The sequence below is a fragment of the Salmo salar genome, chromosome ssa01 (genome assembly GCF_905237065.1).
Source record: "Salmo salar chromosome ssa01, Ssal_v3.1, whole genome shotgun sequence".
NCBI classification, from domain to species: domain Eukaryota; kingdom Metazoa; phylum Chordata; class Actinopteri; order Salmoniformes; family Salmonidae; genus Salmo; species Salmo salar.
In genome coordinates, this window is record NC_059442.1 from 40,209,053 (window position 1) to 40,222,002 (window position 12,950).

Here is a 12,950-nt window from a genome sequence, read left to right on the forward strand (position 1 = left end):
AATGCTATTCATTGACTACAGCTCAGCGTTCAACACCATAGTGCCCTCAAAGCTCATCAATAAGCTAAGGACCCTGGGACTAAACACCTCCCTCTGCAACTGGATCCTGAACTTCCTGACGGGCCGCCCCCATGTGGTAAGGGTAGGTAACAATACATCCACCACGCTGATACTCAACACAGGGGCCCCTCAGGGGTGTGTGCTCAGACCCCTCCTGTACTCCCTGTTCACTCATGACTGCATGGCCAGGCACGACTCCAACACCATCATTAAATTTGCCCATGACACAACAGTGGTAGGCCTGATCACCGACAACAAGAAGACAGCCCGTAGGGAGGTGGTCAGAGACCTGGCCGTGTGGTGCCAGGACAACAACCTCTCCCTCAATGTGATCAAGACAAAGGAGATGATTGTGGACTACAGGAAAAAGAGGACCGAGCACGTCCCCATTCTCATCGACGGGGCTGCAGTGGAGCAGATTGAGAGCTTCAAGTTCCTTGGTGTCCACATCACCAACAAACTATCATGGTCCAAGCACACCAAGACAGTCATGAAGATGGCACGACAAAACCTATTCCCCCTCAGGAGACTGAAAATATTTGGCATGGGTCCTCAGATCCTCAAAAGGTTCTACAGCTGCACCATCGAGAGCATCCTGACTGGTTGCATCACTGCCTGGTATGGCAACTGCTCGGCCTCCGACCGCAAGGCACTACAGAGGGTAGCGCGAACGGCCCAGTACATCACTGGGGCCAAGCTTCCTGCCATCCAGGACCTCTATACCAGGCGGTGTCAGAGGAAGGCCCTAAAAATTGTCAAAGACTCCAGCCACCCTAGTCAGACTGTTCTCTCTGCTACCGCACGGCAAGCGATACCGGAGTGCCAAGTCTAGGTCCAAGAGGCTTCTAAACAGCTTCTACCCCCAAGCCATAAGACTCCTGAACATCTAGTCAAATGGCTACCCAGACTATCTGCAGTGCCCAACCCCCCACCCTCTCTTTACACCACTGCTACTCTCTGTTGTCATCTATGCATAGTCACTTTAATAACTCTACCTACATGTACATACTACCTCAAATAACCGTTGTCCCCGCACTTTGACTCTGTATCGGTACCCCCCTGTATATAGTCTTGCTGTTGTTATTTCACTGCTGCTTTTTAATTACTTGTTACTTTTATCTCTTATTCTTATCTGTATTTTTTAAAACTGCATTGTTGGTTAGGGGCTCGTAAGTAAGCATTTCACTGTAAGGTCTACACCTGTTGTATTCAGCACATGTGACTAATAAAATTTGATTTGGTAGTAAAAACAATCAGTAATAATAGAATTTGAAAGTGTAGAACGCCACCCCAGATGTAGTGAACAAAATGTTTTTTGTTTTTTTTAGCAGTGGTGGTTTCTGCTGGTCCAGCTCAAGGTATCCTGAAAAAAAAGATGTATCTCCTAACGTTAAACATATTTTCACATGACCCTCCCCTTATACTGTAAAGTAAATTGAACACCCACCCCCCTCATACAATATCTCAAAATAATGTTTCCGACCACAAATAACAATAACTGTAGCGATCCTATGTTTATTAACCTGAATATCTACTTTGCTTTTGTGGTACAGTCGACGCCACGCAGAGCTACGGGCCAGAAGGTTGAGGGTTTGCCGACCACCACAGAAGAGCTCACTCTCCCTGCCTGTTTCATTACTTCACGATCAGAGCCGGTTGCAGTCAATGATCAGCTAGGGGAATCAGATTTTAAACATTTTGATGACATATTTATAATTATATACAATATATGCAACAGATTTTCCACCAACAGGTTTGTGTCAATGCCCCACACAACCAATAAACAAAATATACCGATTTCGGGCACTTCAATATCATGATTTGCATTTTCAACACCACAATAGACTATGTCAATCTCTACAAACCGAAAACGCATCCCTCACTGCCTTCTAGGTTTACCCAATATCGAAGGCTTGGCTTGACAATCTCTGAATGTCATTAAACTTTTTGGTGTTTTCTAACAAATGTCTCTTTCCATTCATCAATATTGGCCGCTGCACAGTTTGGATTGATTGATTGATTTTATTTGTCAGTTAAAATACATACACTACATGACAAAGTGTGTGGACACCTGCTCGTCAATCATCTCATTCGAAAATCATGGGCATTAATATGGAGTTAGTTCCCCCTTTGCTGTTATAACAGCCTCCACTCTTCTGGGAAGGCTTTGCACTAGATGTTGTATCATTGCTGCAGGGACTTGCTTACATTCAGCCGCAAGAGCATTAGTGAGTTCGGGCACTGATGTTAGGTGATTAGGCCTGGCTCGCAGTCTGCATTCCAATTCATCTCAAAGGTGTTTGATGGGGTTGAGGTCAGGGCTCTGTGCAAGCCAGTCAAGTTCTCCACACCGATCTCGACAAACCATTTATGTAAGGACCTCACTTTGTGCACGAGGGCATTGTCATGCTGAAACAGGAATGTTCCATCATCAAACTGTTGCCACAAAGTTGGAAGCACAGAATCTTTTAGAATGTAATTGTAGCGTTAAGATTTCCCCTAGCCCAAACCATGAAAAACAGCCCCAGACCATTTTTCCTCCTCCACCAAACTTTACAGTTGGCACTATGTATTGGGGCAGGTAGCATTTTCCTGGCATCCGCCAAACCCACATTCCTCCGTTTTACTTCGTTGGACTGCGTTTCCAATGGCGGCGAGCTTTACACCACTCCAGCCGAAGCTTGGCATTGCACATGGGAATCTTAGGCTTGTGTGTGGCTTTTTCAGCCATGGAAACTCATTTCATGAAGCTCCCGATGAACAGTTGTGCTGACGTTGCTTCCAGAGGCAGTTTGGAACTCTGTAGTGAGTGTTGCAAACGAGGTTAGACGATTTTTATGCGCTTCAGCACGGTCCTATTCTGTAAGCTTGTGTGGCCTACCACTTCGCAACTGAGCCGTTGTTTCTCATAGACGTTTCCATGTCACAATAACAGAACTTTCAGTTGACCGTAGCAGCACTAGCAGGACAGAAATTTGAGGAACTGACTTGTTGGAAAGGTGGCATCCTATGACGGTGCCATGTTGAAAGTCACTGAGCTCTTCAGTAACGCCATTATACTGTCAATGTTTGTCTATGGAGATTGCATGGCTGTGTGCTCAAGTTTATACACCTGTCATCAACGGATGTGGCTGAAATAGCCGAAACCACTAATTTGAAGGGGTGTTCACAAACTTTTGTATATATAGTGCACATACACAAATAATTATAGTGTACAGTGCATAAGTCGGGGACTTATTTCCATTGTGTCCATTGTGTCTACATTTGCTGCAGCATATGCTATAGTAATGTAAGAACTGAATGCACGTCTCATTTTCACATCGCCATCTGGCTTTCGGGGGTCACGCTATTGTTTTTACATAGCTTTTATGTTTTTTTTTGTCATGTATAATGTGTGGTAGCCTATATCATAGGCTATGTATTTGTCACGTCCTGACCGTAGTAAGTTGTTATTTTCTATGGTAGAGTAGGTCAGGGTGTGACAGGGGGTGTTTGTCTGTTTTTCTATTTCTATGTTCAGTTTCTAGTTTTGTATTTCTATGTTGGGTTTTGTTTGGCATGACCTCCAATTAGAGGCAGCCGGTTGTCGTTGTCTCTAATTGGAGGTCCTATTTAAGTTGATGTTTGTCCCACCTGTTTTTGTGGGTGATTATCTTTTGAGTAGTGTGTTGTCCTCTCTGCATCACGGTTTGTTGTTTTTGTATTTTCAAGTATTTAAGTGTATTGCATTCAGTTTCACGTTTAATAAATATGTGGAACCACAACCATGCTGCGCGTTGGTCCGATCATTCCAACAGTCGTGACAGTATTGGATAACTGCAAAATCATTTGGGCTTGGGCTCATAAAATGTATTTAATGTATTGTTCATCAGGCTCAGGTAGCATCATTTCCATGCCGATCAAAGCTCTAATCAAATCCAGACAAATGAATATGCTTTATACTGAATGCTTTAGAATGACACTTCCAGTGTGGGTGGGAAATACCGGGTTACCTGGGAGAAAAGTAATTATTCTCTGGATGGAACATTGGTAAAATACTGGTAAAATATAGTCTAGCTTATTCTTTAGATGTTTGGGGTTGCTGGTGAACCATGATGTGCAGGCATAATCAAAGTGACACTGGACTTGCACACTTGCTGGAGTCTTCAGAGTGTCTATAGGTTTCCATCCAATTGGCGACCAGATTTTTATGTGAATATTAAAAAAATCTGCAGAAAAACAATATGCAAATTTCAGGGTTTCCTTTAGGAACATTTGACGATGAATCAACAAGATCAATAGTGGATAATTCTTAGCTCTGTGTCTCATGTCATCACTGTTCTTTCATGCACAATGATGCACCTGGCCTCTCTGCTGCCTGTCAGCTATTCCTATTTGTTCTTGTTGATTCATATAAAAAAATGTATGCAGCTTTGAAGGTGTGAAATTATTGTTAGTTAGCCTATTGCAGATCTGGACAAACAATCCACCTACCACTGTTGTCAATATGAATGGTGGATAGAGGGCAAGATAAACCGTTAGACTGGTAGATTAAACTGACCTGTGGTATAGTAAAAGTTAGCACACAGTGAAAGCGTAGTGCATAAGGGAATTACCAAAACTTGGTATAGGGGAGGCGCACGCAAGCAGATGAGGAAATTTGGCTAGGATGGAATAAATTCAGTGGCGACCCGTCATTCAGGGCAGGTGGGGCAGAGCCCCAACATTTTGGGGGGGAGCTTGCTGTTTTGCATGTTATTTTGGCATTAATACGTGTCACATATCAGTTTGCAAACAATGTAAAAAAAAATGATTTATCATTGAGTTAATAAAGCCGCATACAAACAGGCAGCTCCAAAATGCAGGTGTTTCAGCCAAGCTCAGTGCTTTCTGTGGTGGTGGGACAGGCCAGGAGAAAGTAGGAGCATTGCAATGTGACTGGCTCAGAATTGCGCCGTGATTGGCTCAGTGTTCTGTCACTCATGGGGACACTACATCACCTGCCTTTAGTAAGGGTGGACACCAAGAATGTGAGCCCTTTGGGTGCTGCCATAGAGTTACATTAGAAGTGCCCTTCCAAGAAGGCTCAAGGTCATTGGCCACAGATAAAACGACGTCAAATCATGTTATATCTACTGTTGCTTTGATTGGACTGATGTCAACATCTTACTTTCAAAATCTTAGCAAGCAGTCATCATCATAAACCAAGTAGACAATCTACTGGCAAATCATTTTTAATCCTTGACATATGAAGTGAAATAATGGAGATAAATTATAGATAAAACGGTGCTCATCGGCCATTGGACATAAACACTACACAACAAGTTGGAAATCGCAAATTCAACAATGAGTTGTTTGGAAGGAATTGGTGACAGTGGCTAACCGCAAGCATTGCAACTGGGAAGTCAGACGGGAAAAATACGTTTTGAACGGTAATCCAACTCGGAATTGTAAATCTTTTTCTTTGATGACAAAATTTGCCAACGAAGGACAGCCGTGCACAACAAGGTGAGTCCAAAAATGTCTTATATGCTGCTGTATAAATGATGTAATATTCCAGGGAGATATGGTCAGCCATATGAGCTATGTTTTTTAAAAAGGCTGAATGAATTGTCTCTTTGAAAATGATTGCCTTCTCCCTTTCAATGGCCTCCTCTGCCCTTTGGTACATCTCATTGTTATAGTACCCTCCTCCATTATTATTGCTGAGCGATTAGTTCTTTTTGAGGGTAGTTAGGTTTTCGGTTGGATTATTTAAAAAATACTGTTTTTCGGTTTCGATAATGTTTTAACATTAAATGCACTATTCATTATGTGGGTTGAATGCTGTAAGAACACATCATAAAACAATTAATTACTTGCTTATCATGTATTAAATATATGTTTTGAGCAAAATAGTGTTTTTTAGACACAAGTGCAAACTTTATGGAGTATGCCATTCAATGAGCTGGCCTGATGGTTCCCTCTGATCTCATCATGCTTATCTCATCATACTTGAGGAACAATATGTGGAGCAATAGAGAACAAAATAGGAAATCCCCCCCACCCCCAACACTTGTGCCATGTCAGAGGACACCCAGGTCATCTATTGAGATGTACCTTTTGTTAAGTTAATCAGGTTGTACATGAGCTGAAAATGAGACTTGAGCAGAACTTTAATGTATTTTTGAATGTGTTTTTTGTGTTGTCTTTTTTTCCTGTATCATTGCCAAATGATCTATCTACTAAACATGTTAACTTCATTCACGTCTCCCTGCCTTATCCTTGTATTGAATGAAGTAACAGTGGTCAGCATCAAGCTGGGGAATAGTAAAAGCAGTTCAGTCAATAGATGGGAAGGTACCGGTCTTGATGCCAGTCTTATGCAACCATAGCAACCTGCCACTTGATGTCAGTGTTGTCCAATGGTAATACAAAACTTGAACCGCTGTCTTACTGGTCCCTTGATTCTCTCATCAGTATCTTCCTCATCTTCGAACATATTGCTAGTATGGAAACTTTTCAACTGAGCACAAGTTGGACACACACACACAGTTTGATAAGAATTGTATTTTGACACTTTATGAATTTATTTTTTTATAATCTGACACACAACAATTATGTTTTTTCTTATACCTTGGTGTGCCAAATGTCATACACCTACTGTCTGGAGGCTTTGATTGTGTAACTATTTATATTCTAAATGTGGCAATTAGAGTGGCAGTCACTTGAAAGGAATTTAAATTGGGTGGTGCTGCCAGACAAAAGATTTAGATTTAAACTGTCCTCTATTGGACTGCCAAGAGCACAATCAGAATTAAAATTACACTGCTTGAAAAAACCCAGCATAACTGCACATTGTATGTTGTAAAGTGAGAATGAATTGAACAAACTACACAACCAAGCCTTCTCATCATGTACACATGCAACCTCTTTAAATGCAAACAGAAAGGTTTAACACCAGTGAGTTAAATCATTTGTGAAACATTTTCATTCTGTGACATTTTCAAAATGGCAGATATAGGAAGAGGGAAAGTGATCGAGGCACAGTCTGCAGTGGTTGTGAGCAACTGTCAAATACGTATACACTGAGTATACAAACATTAGGAACACCTGCTCTTTCCATGACATAGGGGAATCCAGGTGAAAGCTATGATTCCTTATTGATGTCACCTGTTAAATCCACTTCAATCAGTGTAGATGAAGGGGAGGAGACCGGTTAAAGAAAGATTTTTAAGCCTTGAGACAATTGAGACATGGATTGTCCATGTGTGCCATTCAGAGGGTAAATGGGAAAGACAAAAGATTTACGTGCCCTTGACCAGGGTATGGTAGTAGGTGCCAGTCGCACCGGTTTGCGTGTGTCAAGAACTGCAACACTGCTGGCTTTTTCACACTCAACAGTTTCCCGTGTGTGTCAAGAATGGTCCACCACCCAAAGGACATCCAGCCAACTTGACACAACTGTGGGAAGAATTGGAGTCAACATGGGCCAGCATCCCTGTGGAACGCTTTCGACAACTTGTAGAGTCCATGCCTCAACGATTTGACGCTGTTCTGAGGGTAAAAGGGGGGTGTAAGTAAATATTAGGAAGGTGTTTTATAACATCAACAGGGAAGTGATTTTGATTACTTAAACTTTTCTGTAAAGCAATCAACACATTGTGACTGGTAGGTAGCTGTGTCACGTTTATTCTAGATTGGTAAGGGAGACGTGACATGAAGTGATATCAGATGAACATGCATCAAAGTATATTTCACAGTTATGTCATTATGCATGTTTACTGCAGTGTTGCGGTGCATAAAATGTTAATATACTGTACTTCCAATCTATATGAAATCATCTTCGGACAATACCTTCATCTCATCTCACAGGACACATATGCAAGTCCCTGTATAGCTACAAGCTGATGAGTAGCTCGAAATAGGAACATTTGAAACAAAAATGTGAACACTTCACTCCGTCTTTTGGAAGACCTTCTCAGGGACAATACCTATTGTTTTACAGTGCTTCTTTGTGTACATCAAAATTATGCATATTACTCAGATTACCCTTAAGTCATTTAACATTAGAAAGTACACTCTTTTCTGTCAGTCACATTATTTATTGTTGAGGGCAGCCAATCAGTCACTGTGCTCACGACATGGCCAGGGGCATTTAACCAGATGGTTAGGCCCTGATATGTATAACAACTCCTTCCACTGCCATCGCAGCATACTCTGGGGTATACTGGTGAAGGCATTTGGGGTCTCACAAACAGCAGAGGGATACCATTGTGGTGCGTAGCGTCTCAGACAAAATTCTGTGTTGTTTAACCAGCATACTAAAGTAGCTTCTGTATCGACTGCTGAAGAGTAGAGTGCTGTGATTGTCAGGGAATACCATTGTATAGGTTCTCAGACAAGACACAGCTCTGCTTTGTTCAGCCAGCATACAGGTAGCTAGACTTCCAGTTGTTGCTGGTGGCAGTTTAAGTCGGATGACCGGTTCATAGTAACGGCTGGAATGGAATGATATCAAATACATGGTTTCCATGTGTTTGATACAATTCCATTCACTCCATTTCATCCATCGTTATTAGCCATCCTCCCTACACCAGCCTCCTCTGGCATAGGAAGCTTCAGCATCGACTGCTGGAGAAAAGAGGGAACAGTCATTGGGGCTGACTGAGTGACAGAATGACACAGTGTCTGATAGTGGATGAGGGATGTGTGTAGGAGTGTGTGTGGGTGACAGAACCCAGGGAAGGTGGAAGGCAGTGTGCTGTCAGCTGATTGTCTGTTCCCTCAGGGAAGTACGGGGTATGGGAAACAACTCGCGTGACGACTGTGTCCCTGGCACGACAGAGATGCAGAGTGATGAGCTGTACATGATTAACCACACACACACACACACACACACACACACACACACACACACACACACACACACACACACACACACACACACACACACACACACACAGTGGTGAGCTATACATGATAACTCTGAGCCCAGGCATGAAGCCACAGGGTATTCTTTGTGAAATATATCATCCGAAGGTTATATGAAAGACGTTTTTCTCTTAGAGTTGTTTATTTTAGTACCTGTAATGCTTGATGATGTATGATGATTTTACCTGTGTCCTAACTTTGAGCCAATATGCTCTTTTATCTCTAGAAGGACTATTGGTAAGAGACTGAACATCCTGTTGGTTTTGCAACTCGGTAGCCTACAATTGAATTTGTCACCTCGATGTTCTCCTGACTAATCATTTTCAACATCTGTGTCAAGTACACTATATGACCAAAAATATTGGATCACCTGCTCGTCGAATATCTCATTCCAAAATCATGGGCTCCAGTATGGGGCTGGTCCCCCCTTTGCTGTTACAACATTGCCTGGGGGAGAACAGAATCGTCTAGAATGTTGTTGTATGCTGTAGCGTTAAGATTTCCCTTCACTGGAACTAATGGGCATGGCCCGAACCATGAAAAACATCCCCAGACCATTATTCCTCCTCCACAAAACTGGCACTAGTGTTGGGGCAGGTAGCGTTCTCCTGGCATCCATCAAACCCAGATTTGCTCATTGGACTGCAAGATGGTGAAGCATGATTCATCACTCCAGAGAATGCGTTTCCACTGCTCCAGAGTCCAATGGCGGCGAGCTTTACACCACTCCAGCTGACACTTGGCATTGCGCATGGTGATGTTAGGCTTGTGTGCTGCTGCTCAGCCATGGAAACCAATTTCGTGAAGCTCCCGACAAACAGTTCTTGTGCTGACGTTGCTTCCAGAGGCAGTTTGGAACTCGGTAGTGAGTGTTGAAACCGAGGACATACGATTTTTACTCACTACGTGCTTCAGCACTCGGCGGTACAGTTCTGTGAGCTAATGTGTGGCCTACAACTTCACGGCTGAACCGTAGTTGCTCCTAGACATTTCTGCTTCACAAAAACAGCACTTACAGTCAGACACATTTAAAACAAACTAAAACATTTATATATTTTTTTAAATAAAAACATTTGCCAGGAGAACGCTACCTGCCCCAATGCTAGTGCCATCTATAAAGTTTTGACGAACAGACTTTTTGTAAAGGTGGCATCCTATGACGGTGCCACATTGAAAGTCACAGGTCTTCAGTATGCCATTCTACTGCCAATGTTGTCTATGGAGATTGCATGGCTGTGTGGCTGTGCACACAGCCATTTTTGCATGGCTGTGTGCTCAATTCTATACACCTGTCAGCAACAGGTTTGGCTGAAATAGCCGAATCCACTCATTTGAAGGGGTGTCCACATACTTTTGTATATATAGTGTAGATATACAGTATATCAATATAGGTGAGCAGCAAATGTAGAACACAGTTCTAAGGTTAAGTCCTACTATTGCCACTATGACATGGTGTCCATATTAGGATAGCATCAGAATTCCTGCTGAGACTGAGGCTGTCCTAATATGGACACTGTACTCTCATCACCTCAAACAAGCTCAAACCTCTTCATTCCATTGTTGTCCGTGATATTGAGTGTACCTGGTTCTTGAGTGAATATCTATTTGTCTGTCTGCATATCTCCTGATTTTATTCTGCTGATATCCAGTATACTAACCCCTGCTGACCAAAGAAAGGGGGGCTGACGGCATTCCAATCTGTAACCTCCCACGAAAAGTGTCTACTCTGCCCTAAATCACTCTTACAGTCCTTCAGGGAATGTCCCTCTTGTATTGCTCTTAGTTTCTCGAGAGCATGCCCTTTTCAAATGTTAATAATGTGCACAATAGTACAGCTATCTGAGACAAGCTAGGCTGGGCCTGCTCTGAAATATAGACATGCAGCTGCCTGATGTCATTTCAGCTGAGTCGGTGCATGTCAGTGCACAAATGCGTTCAAGCTGTGCGCTGTGATGCATTGTGTTAAAAACAGCAGCGGAGCAGGTTCAGGGTAGGGATGCTGTTTGTTGTGAGAAATGAGGATTTGAGGAATGAGAAGGAGAGGAAGATCTCATCACTGACCATCCAATGGGGACACACTTTCGAACTCGTCAAGATTTGGGAGAGTAATAGGGGACACAGTCACTGTCAGCCTTCAACCCTCTCTTCTAGGATTTGACTAGAACGCCTCAGAACGAAACAAGACGCTTGTAGTACCTGTCAATGTACTTCTGATGTGTTTTATGTTGAAGTAGTCATGCAATGTCATCTACTCATAAGGCCTAAACCATATCTCCATTCAAAGATATTCCAAACTGCTTTAAACAGTATACATTTTCTAATTTGTTTTAAATTCTCATTTTACATTAATGACCAAAATGTAATGTTTTAAACTCAAAATAGATTAAATTAAACACATCAAGTTTTAATTGTGAGTGATATTTGCACCTATTGCTTCCAATTGTTAATTTTCCTCTTAGAAATTATATTAAAGTACCTGGATGCAAGTATGTTCTTCAGCTTTTGTACATAATTTATAAAAGCACCATGTTGGACAACCTCTTCTCTTTAAAGTATTTTTTCTGCTTCTGTCTTTGTATGCCCTTTTAAATGGAATTGCTCTCCTAATCGGAGAGAGAGAAAGAGGAAGCTGATTTAATGGCACAACAAGAAAATGCTTTCAGGCTTCAAGGCTTATCAATCAGCTCCATCTTTCACAGTCGGAGCTCTAGCACCCACCACCACCACCACCGAATCGTTTCCCTTTCCAATGTTGTGAATGAGTAAGAATAGTAGCAAAGAGTAGACGGGGGATAATACCTGACACCTCACATGGTTTCTGAATGCTGAATGTTTCATGGACTTGTGTCCTAAGACATAAACAACATTAGCCAAGGATTATCGAATTCTTAAATCATTATTCTGGTATGGTTCAGTAGCGATTTTAGCATGAAAATCTTGGTGGGGCAAACTCACCACATTTTTTTTTAGATGCATGCCAGCAAAGCCACTACACAATACAACACTAAACAATCGATTAATTGCACTATAACGGTGACAAACTGTGCCCACAAACTGTTAAGGGCTACATAAAGCTGTCTCAACAGCAGAGCTCTGCTATCAGCTGAGCCTTGTCTGGCAGCGAGACAGTTAATTCAGCCTCATTTACTGCCTTTTAAAAAAACATAGCTGATATGGCTGACTTGCTTAAACAAATGGGGTTTCTACTGACAATTGAGATGAACAAACTATGGCATAAGGGGATGACGAGCGGATAAGAGGCAATCTGTAATTTCGATTAAGACATTAATGAACGAGCTAGGATGGATGTAGTCAATATAACTATTTGTTCAGCACCTTTGAAATGTACAGTGACAGAATTCAGAACATGGGCCATTTTTACAGTATTCTCACTTTATACCAAGTCAGAACCATAGGATAAATAAAGGTGGCATATAAGCAGACACTGGAAGCTCTAACAATATTCGATGATTACATGTGCACCACCAAGTCAGAACAGTACGCTAAGTTTTAGGGGGAAAGGGACCAAATTATTAGGGTGAGGCACTTAGCTACTAACATCTTACTACACAACATACACTTAGTATTACTTTCTTAGGTACAGTATACATATCTCCCTGGCATATTACATAATTTTCATGCAGCAGCATACAAGACATTTTCTGACTCTCGTTGTTGTGCTGTGCTCACTTGAACAGGAAAGTGGCGCGGCGGTCCTTCTTGTGGGCAAGTTTTGTCATCAAACTTTGTCATTAAAGTCTGGCATTCTCTGGATTTATGGTGCTTTCAAGACAACTGGGATCTCAGAAAAAAACAAGGTTGAATCATGACGTCAGTGATCTTCAGGTCGGAGCTCTAGAAAGAGGCCCGAGTTCCCGACTTTGAAGTCCGAGTTGGATGACCGTTCAAAAGGTATTTTCCCAGTTGGAGCTATTTTTTTTCAGAGTTCCCAGTTGTCTTGAACTCACTGAAGTCTGATATTTCCCAGTACTGAGTTT